Below are 10,345 nucleotides of genomic sequence, written 5' to 3'. Positions count from 1 at the left end.
GAGTTTTTAATAAGTTTTTATAACTTTTAAATTTGGAAAAAATCCTTATCACAGACAGATCATATACTATCATGACACACTACAAACACAAGACAGTAACTTTAAAGTGACTCTACACCCAGCAAAACATTTTATGCAGTATCTGGTCTATGCTGGTAACTGCAGAAGAGAGAGGCGGGGAGGAAAGAGAGATGAAACAATTCCTATGGAGCTTAGTGTCATTAGATGGCCCAGAGGATCTTTCCACAACTAATTCTGCTATTCCCAGGCACATGTCCAACACTCCATTCCCTTCTATCCTCTTTGGACCCATCCAGCCACTTCCCTAGGATTGCCATATTAACCATCGCTTAGGGCTGGGAACACGACAAGCCAGGGAAAACAGAATGTCTTGCTTCTCCAGTGTCCAAAACATCTCTCAATGGTACTGAGATACATAAAAAGAGATACACTTCTCTGTGCCCTCTTTTTTTCTTTTAGTCCTCCAGAATCTATAAACCACCTTGGATTATCATTCCAAAAGCCATTGATGTCTCACGACCTACAGCTTAAGGCATCAAAGTACAATTTTTAAATGTTCATTAAAAAAAAATCCATAAATCCTATAAGGTAGGATTCCTTCAAATATGTACAAGAAGAAAGAAAGCAGGTTTTTATTCTGTTACACATAATTTGTGATTTATTTTATAGTTAAAATATATCCCAGCACCTAATAGTTTACCTTGACTCTGTAAATCCTGTACTTCATTTAAAAGCTTCCATAAAACTACTTCTCCTCAAATCCTTTGCCAATCTACCTAGCGTCTCAAGAAACAGAGAAGTTACATTTGGTGTGAGTTTTGACTGGTACCGTTTTACCCATGGTCTTTGAAGAGAGCCATGAGGTGGCCTATATATTCATCTCACAGACTATATCACTGGATAGATCTCTCAAATCTTCCGATCAGAAAAATTCATTATTAAGCTTATCCTGAAACTTCTTCTCAGACATTTTATCTTGTACTTTTTAGCTTGTATATTATTGTAAACTGTTTCTGATACTAGCTTGTGAGAGCAGTTCAGTCACAAAAGATCATTCACAAACTTCTCTATCAGATTGCCTTTATTCCCTTTTATCATTAAAAGAATCCTAATGCACTGAACTGTTTTTTTTTTCCTAAGACATCAACTTGCTGGTCTTAACAGATGAAGTAGGATTCATGACTATCTGGAGTTAGTTACTTATCTTTCATATACTGTCAGTGTATTACTAATTTCAACAAAATGATGAAAATTCACAGGGCTTGGGAGTTATAATTTGTGTCTGCTTAATAAATGAAAATTCCACTGGAAAACACCATCCCTCTTAATACATCAGATACATCTGCAGAGCTGATGCACTCCTCATAATGCAGAAATATTGCAGAAATATCACACATTGTACCATATTCATCTATTTCATATATAGAGTTAATTCCAGAGGCAGAATAATTTTACTTGGATTTCTTTCATCTTGCATACATTTAAGTTTGTGAGAGACACAGACATATATCCCAGATGAGAAGGCTCATGTACAGCAGAGCTGAGTAAGTATCAGACAACAGTTAACCTACATTTACATTTTGGAATCAACCTTTGCTCATTGTATCAGTCAGAAACTTTAAAACTTTTACAAACCTTTTTCTTCCAGGGAAGAGAGAAGATAGTCAGAAAAAAAAAAATTCCCTGGACTTTCTCAAGTGAATGCTTCTGCTAAATTCAAATTTATATCTCTGTGGTGAAGGTCCCTTTTATGACTCAGTCTTGCTCTATTGCTACATCTTGATACATCAATATGAAATGGATTTCATGTGTGGCAAAATAGATTGCATCCCTCTGAGGTATTGCCAACGCAGTGTCACTGCTATATGTGCAGTATTAGTGATTGGGTTGTTAGCAGGAGAGGGAAAGTAAAATTGAGAAAAGTACAATCAGAACAAGATTCTCTGAATTTGCTGTTTCGTGTGGCATGAAATTTTATTATTCTCATTTCTGAGTTCGCAACATTCATACACAGAGTCTTTATTGTCTACTAAGAGTGCAGTGGAGCATTTTCCAAAATTAAAATCCATAATAAATCCATAATGATCTGCGAAACTAAATAAGTAATGTACAGTATATTTCAGCAAATGCTTACCAAATGTGAAGCCTTTCTATGTGTTTTGTGCCCTTGAACTTTTGAGACTTTATTTTAAACATGGTAGAGAAAACCTGAGTTACCTCACACACTAACATTCATTACTGTGGCAGCTTAAGCAAAACTAAACATACACAATAGTATGGGTTCTCAAGGAGAATCTAGGAATTAAGATGGCTTGACAGAGAGCTCTGGGGAGAAAGTCTTCTGGATCCACAGAAAGCATTATAGTACTGCTTTAGATTTACTGTTTATATTATTAAAATACAGGAGACTATTAATATCACAAAATGAATTTTGTGAACACAGATGAACTAAAGAACCTTTTTGCCCATTTTCTGAATCATAAACAAAGAACTCCATATACAGCTACTGAAAGAAATGTAAAGAGCAGAGTACTGTATTATCTTTATTGGATTATTCAGAAGCTTTAACAGAGTTACCATCAGAGGCTGTATAAATCAAGAATAACAATTTCTATAGGAAAGTGATCAACATCTAAAGAGAATGTCTTTGTTCCCTCAGATTGCACAGTTAGATATTTCTGGTAGATCTTTGATGCAGCACATACATAAATAAAAATTTCACCTGGAAAAATCTCTGGAAAAATTTGCTGAGGAATTGATTGGATCCTTCTCTTTCAGTGCTTTAGACCAGTTAGTAATACTGTTATTCCCCTCTTTTACTCTGCCTGCATCCTGTTGATAGGTGAAGACATCAGCAGTACAAGCTGGATTGTGTGTCTTAAAATACCATGATGAACCATTAATCTTTTCTACTTCAAAATAGAACTTAAAGACTTCCAATTGGTCTATTGCTATCCAATACATGCTGCACTGTGTTTAATCATAGTAGCTGCTGAGTTTGTCCTTGGGAGTCAAGAACTTGGTTACACAGATGGCTCTAAAGAAAGAATTTCAAGAAAAATCTTTACATTCTAACTACAGTAAACCTCTTTCATAGATATTTGTATATGTTTGTTCTCAAGTTATTTCAGGACACTCCATAAAATGCCAATGCTAAAGAGACTGTACGAATAGATTACACATTCAGCAATTGTTCATAATGTTAGAAACTGTTTAACACAAAAAGAAAACATGGAGGTTATTCTATACAGTTTAAGGTGGTTGTACAGGAGATAAAAATTCCTCTTATCCTTTATCTTAAGGGTATTGTAAAGCTTAATTAAATAAGGCTTACAAAGTACTTTCAGCCCCTCAAATCATGAGTTGAATATATGCAAGATTCCATTCTGGTTTTAATACTAAAGACAGCAATCATCTAGTTATATTTAGCACTATATAGGTAATAGTAGATAGGAGCCTGACTTCTGCTCTGACCCTTGCTTGTACAGGTTTCTGAACCACAAAGCTAAATCTGCCAGCTTTATATTCTTGAATAAAATACTGTAGTAATTTTCTGAAAAAACTGCCCAAGTCATACAAGTTCTGACATGCGATAAAGTTTACTTTTGATTTGGGGTTTTTTGGTTGTTGTTTTTGAGTGTCCTGGTTTCAGCTGGGATAGAGTTAACTGTCTTCCTAGTAGCTGGTACAGTGCTATGTTTTGACTTCAGTATGAGAAGAATGTTGATAACACTGATGTTTTCAGTTGTTGCCAGTAATGTTTATACTAAGTCAAGGATTTTTCAGCTTCTGATGCCCAGCCAGCGAGAAAGCTGGAGGGGTACAAGAGGATGGGAGGGGACACAGCCAGGGCAGCTGACCCAAAGTGGCCAACAGGGTTTTCCGTACCATCTGACATCCCATCTAGTATATAAACTGGGGGGAGTGGGCATGGGGGGATCGCCGCTTGGGGACTAACTGGGTGTCAGTTGGCAGGTGGTGAGCAATTGCATTGTGCGCCACTTGTATATTCCAATCCTTTTATTATTACTATTGTCATTTTATTAGTGTTATCGTTATCATTATTAGTTTCTTCTTTTCTGTTCTATTAATCCATTCTTATCTCAGCCCATGAGTTTTACTTCTTTTTCCTGATTCTCTTCCCCATGTCACTGGCGGGGGGGGGAAGTGAGTGAGCAGCTGCATGGTGCTTAGTTGTTGGCTGGGGTTAAACCACGATATTAAGCATGAACAAAATTATTATAACGTAATAGTTTATAGCATGCAAAAACATTAAATAAGAAATTTAGACTATATGACTAAATGACTCTGCCTCATGTGATGCAGGTAACATAGGAGTTCACTGACTATATTTTATACTGGTAAGGATCCATGACTATCACTTTTTTCACTGAGGATGTGGAAATTAAAAATCTTAGCCTTCACAAAATTGGAGAAGTGGATTTCCTGAGGGAAGTGGGTGGCCTCTAGCCACCTCTTCACCTGTTATCACTAGCTGCTATGGCTTATGCTTCTGCATCAAGCAATGCGATCACAGCAGTGCTCCTGGCTAAGGGGCCCCTCGATCAGATCAGGGCTCCATCTACCTCTTTTGCTAAAGCCTGTGCTTAGAGACATCAGAACGTCTCAAAGCAACAAATTTTGTCAGCAAGTGCCTACATATGGAACAAGGTGTTTCCTGAAATGAGGGTCTAAGACTGCATACAGGAAATATAAAACTACCCTGCCCAAAATGATGCTTTTCCATAGCCTCTGTCGTGCCATACTCACTGGCAAAGCTGGAACACTTCCTCTAGTACAGGAATAAATAACTGAAAATGAACAATGTCTCCTCACCAACAGCCAAATTCTCCAGCCTAGCTAGGGGTTTATCCTTCTGAGGGACAGGATAGGGAAACTTTGAAGGGATGCAAATGCTGTGATTATGCCCAGGTCAGAAGTGAGAACAGATAAGAGGAGCCTCTTTCACTTTGTGAACATCTACTAGAAACTATTGTGGCCCTTACCAAATATTTACCAAAATCCTGTAAAAACAGAGACTGTCTTTATGTCAAGGAAGTATGTTGATTACCATTATGAATTCACATACTCTCTTTCTTTGTTGATCACAGCCATACTATTTAGAGAAGGCTGTAATAATAATATATACATGTTTAAAAATTATAGTCATTACCTATAAAAACAATTGTGTATTTAAAAGACCAAACAAACCCAGAAACAAAATATCTGTGCAGTCTGAATATTTTAGCTTTATTTATCTCATTCTGCCATTCTTTTTCCCTTTCCTTGACTGATCTATTAATTCCTTGATTAAAAGTCCAGTAACAGATCTTCATTCATGTTGAATTCTCTAGAACATTTATGCCACCAGCTTTACACAAGAGAGCAGTCAGACTGACAAGGGTTCTTTTCTGGTCTGGCTAGTGAGACAGTTTCCACCAAAGCCTATGGTGTTTTATCCAAAATAATGTTCTCATATAAATATAACAGAAACAAACAGGAGAGCTGCTTATTGGTAGGACTATGGATTCAGTCTACCTAACTGCTCTGCAGTTTACAAGCAGCACAAACAGAAAGCACAGAGACCTGTTGAGACAGGATTCACTGGTGTATCAGACAGTCTGTCTTGGCTTGAATGGGTGGACCAAAATTTGGAAATATTTTTCTATCAATCAGGAGTTTTCATCACTCCTCTTTGGAATCTAAAAAGAATTCAAAGAGAAACAAAATGAGTTGTAGAAAGCTGGCTGTGATTTTTTATCATATAACCACACAGAAATCACACACAACTCTTCTGATAAAGCACTTCTGGGATTTTTCTTACAGCTGATGTTTCTCATGGACTCTCTTCAGTGTAATTTGGCACCTATCTGCACATTTTGCCAAAAATAAAACTGAAGCCCTCTCATTAACTTGTAACAACAGAATTTTATTTTCATTAAAGCAATAAAACCTTAAATAAGCCTAAGAGGAACAAAGGCCCTTTCATTATCATAGAAGTTCATAGCAGCTTACCTCTATAAGTAATGTCACCTAACTAGCCATAACACATTTGCTGGGAGTCCACAATTTCATCAGCTGGGAGAATACAAAGGTCAGTTTCCAGAACTGCAACCTCACCTCAGAGCCCAGCTTGCAAATCCATTCAGAAAAAGAGAACAAGAAACATTAGTGAATACACCCAGCACCTACAGATTTGATGACTGATCATCCATTATCACAGAAAGCCAACCCTATGGCATAAACAGCTGTCTTGGCAGAACACATGGTTTCACCTCTAACACTTACTGTTGGCATACGTATGCCAATTAAGTGTGTATTTGCCTCTCATAAAACTTCTATCTACTTCAAAGCAAAAAGGACTCCACAGAACCCCTATCAGGATACTGAGCTTCCCTAAAAGTACAGCTGCAAAGTGAAGACATGGGACCTGGCTTTATAGTAATTTATTTCAAGAATCTCTGCTGTCACTAATTCAAGAGATTGTTATTGGAAATTTCCTGCACACCTTTTTTCACATTCTGTCTATGAGGTCTTGATCTCAATTTAATTCAGACAACAAAGAATGACTAGCAAAAAAACAAGTGATGTTGCCTTTGCTAGGTGTGTTGTTCCTTTACTATCTAATTTGCAGAACTGGCATCAATGTGACAGGAACTGCACTGATGACTTCCAAAAACCCACAAAATAGCTAGAGTTGCATAATGCCCTTCACCACAATCACAGTCCCTGAAGAACAAGCTATCCTAGTCTTGCTGTAAAAATCCTGACTTTGCGCTTCCATTCATCCATCATGCATGCAACTGCACTCATGGGACTATGAGAGTTACTGGAAACAATTTCTGCCTGTACACCATGTCCACTGCGGCTCCTTTGGTGGGAAAGCTAAGCAAATGAGCTTAGAAAGAATCAGCAAAAAACAGTGCCCTTCTCACCTAAAGGAAGGAAGAGTCAATGCAAAGTCAGAGGGAGATCAAGAAAAGCCTTGTGGAGTCCCTAGGAACAGCTGCAAGCAGAAGATTGAGCAAATTAAGTACAAAGGCTAGAGAAAAATGCACTGATCGTGATAATGAAAGTGCTGCTACTGCAGAAAACCATCATCAGTGGGTGACAAGAGACTGCTCTGGCTTGCACAAGACTTCCTGCCACCCCAAAGGTCATTTTAACACTGTGCAATGAAAGATAGATACCCATGAAACAGACCAATGTGTCATTTGGGACAACAAACAGCTTTAAGCATTTACACAGATATTTTTGCTTAAAGATATTCAGTTTTAGTCTGTCTTGCTAACAAAAAATGCACACTTTACAGATTGTAAGAATCCACTAATTATGCAGATTTAAAGAATTTAGCAATCATGACACTTAAAATTCAAAGCTTCAGTCATTTCTGGTTTTATTTGAGCAATATTGTTTACTGATAAATTGAGAGTGTTTTTCAAAGTCAATACCTGCCTTGAGAAAAGATAGGTCTGTCTGAACAGCTGTCTCATCCTGTGTACAGAGATCCATGAAAAACAACATTATATGACCTCTTTCTGACTTAGTTCTTTGAGTTAAGATAAAGCTTTAATTGTAGCAACACCTAAAACTACAGTAATTATTGTAAATATTTTTTTAAGCCCCTTCATATATAATTCACAGTGAGGTGGACAACAACATTAACAGCTCTCTAAAATTCAGCATACTTAACTTTGAAAAAATTATCTGCTGTACCTTTTCATATCCAAGTTTCAAGTTCTACTAAGCTACTACACACTTCCTTACTTTAGCTTGCTTAAACACTGTTAGCTGGGCATTCCAGAACAGAAAACTCCTTTTGGACCTACCCAAACAACAGATTTTCATGTCAGGTGCTTTTTAATTGTTGAATATAAAATTTAAAATTTAATAGACTTGTAAGACTCATATCTAAAAACATGACTAATGGGACCCAAAACCACTTAGAAATTAGCCTTAAAAAAATGTTCAGACCCTGTTAAAAAGGTCAGGTAAAACCTGAAGAGGGAAGGAGTGCAAAGAAAGGGCAAAATCAGTTAGTAGAGAATCCAGGGAGCACTTCTCAAAAGCATTCAAACAAAAAAATCCTGTGTGCTAGTGTAATATGAAACTAGTGATTCAATGCAGTAACTGGAGATGCAGGAGTCTCTTTTTGTTATGAAGGATGTTTATGTGAAGAGAAAAATAGACAAGAGAAAGCAACAGCTAAAGAATACTTGATGGGCACTTTAATCTTCTATTAATATGCAAATTTAATTCTTTAGGACCCTAGAAAGAGATATGTTTTTTTCATAGGCTATTTGAAAAGTGTCTTACTCTCCCAGAGGTTCTTCTTGTATGAATCCAAGTGAAACACTGTATTTATGCTAATTCCCCAGATACCCCTCTATGCACCATTTTCTTTTTGAAATTATATGGAGTTTATTGAACCACATTTGTAAAACATTCCACAGCTGATTTCATTCTAAAGATATCCTTTAACAGAGCTGAATCCCCTGTTGATCTGTGTCATGTGAGGGTGTTAACATCATCTTCAACCACAAGGGAAGAAATTTAAAAGTCTGTATGAAAATTTGGATATGAGCTTCCAACTAAAAATGGATAATTTTTTCTTCATAATCAACCTTAATCACATATGTGCCCCTGGAAATACACAAAAATATTTGAAATAATAATATTTTCTTTAGTAAATGTCACTCTTCAGAGCAAAAGCATCTTTACTCCAGGAATAACATCTTTATTGATATATATTCAAAAATGCATTTCCCGATTTCCTTTATGCCTATTCATAGATGTGACTTTCATAGTGAAAAATAAAAATAAAACCAGCAAAACCTTGCTTGCTACTGTCAAAAGGGAAATTAGAATATTTTTTTTTTTTTTTTTTTTCTGTATTTGTATACTTGGGCTTCTTCCACCTATTCAGCCTGCAGCAGGTTAATCATGTTCTCTCCCTATTTTCTGTATAGAAATGACAGAACAAGATTGTGAGTTAAAGTCTGCTTCTCTCTTGCAGACTTCCTTACCCTCTGTGGGTTTATCCATGACTAAGGAAAACAGGCTTAGCTCTAAAAAATGTCTATGGAATTAGGAATCATCATGAAGTTTGAAGCCTTTTGCCTTATTTGAAAGGCTGTAATGATTTAATCTGACTTTCCATTGAGAATCCTCTTTGTAACTGATCCCATATGAATGCCTTCCTGCTCAGATCTCTCAGAATGACAGCTTTGGCTATGGATCTCTTTTGGCTTTTACAAATTGGGGATAACTCCATCACTGTGAAATGTAATACTTTTGTATAGTTATAAAACTGGTGAGGGAGGGAGACTTATGCACTGGAATACCATCAACACATCCCATTAAAAGAAAGTACTATATTACTTTTTATCTGCAGGCGCAATATAGAAAGTTAAACAGGGCTCCAAAACATGACCATGAAAAAAGACAGTCTTTCATAGGACTACAGACAAGTGTTAGAGATTAATTAAATTTCTTTTTTTTTAACAAGTTCCTCTAATATTTGTTTTTCATTGTTATAGAGAGGACACATATCATATCCCTCTAATTGTGCTGACATGTTTGATGTCATTTAATTTAAGGACAATGCACAAGAATTCAAATAAAAAAACAACATAGATTTTTCACTCTGGAAAACATATTAATAAGATGCAGTCATTTTTCAGGTTCTACAATGTATGTGATAAGTAACAGTAAAGAGAGCAAAGTCACAAAAAATACATAATGTACTGCATGAAGTGAATGTGTATTTCTCAAGAGAGTTCATGTAGGGTGAGATGCTGCACGTAGGATCAGGGAGAGCAACTTTCACCTGTGGTCAAATCTTCCCAGAGTTCCTCCTGCTTCAGCTACCCAGAAATGAGCTTGACGCAGTTATAGACACTATTATGCCTTTGGAGAAAAGAAGCTGCAGGATTTGTTAAAAAGAGGAGACAAGACAAGTAGGTTAAATGCAGGATTGCATAAGCTAAAAGCCACACAGTGGAGAAGGAACTTAACAGTGACAGTAGCTGTTGGGATTCTTTTTGCCTAAAGACACAATTTGGGGGGGGTGGGGGAGTGGGGAAGAGAGAGAGATTAAAATCTGGCCACAATCAAACAGTTTAGTTGGCATTAATTTTGTGAATCAATCTAATCTGACCAGACGTTAGTAAACACAATGATTGCCCTACCCTGCAGGGGAGGATTTAAATATAAAGCACAAAGTGGAGAATGAGAGGGAATGTGGTAGACTAAAAGATCACAGGTAAATGCACTGATGACACATTTTCCAGAGTCAGCTGCACTCATTCATGAGCCCACTTTG

This window comes from Accipiter gentilis, chromosome Z, assembly GCF_929443795.1.
Source record: "Accipiter gentilis chromosome Z, bAccGen1.1, whole genome shotgun sequence".
In the NCBI taxonomy this organism is placed as follows: Eukaryota; Metazoa; Chordata; class Aves; order Accipitriformes; family Accipitridae; genus Astur; species Astur gentilis.
Note: the sequence above shows the minus strand (reverse complement) of the source record.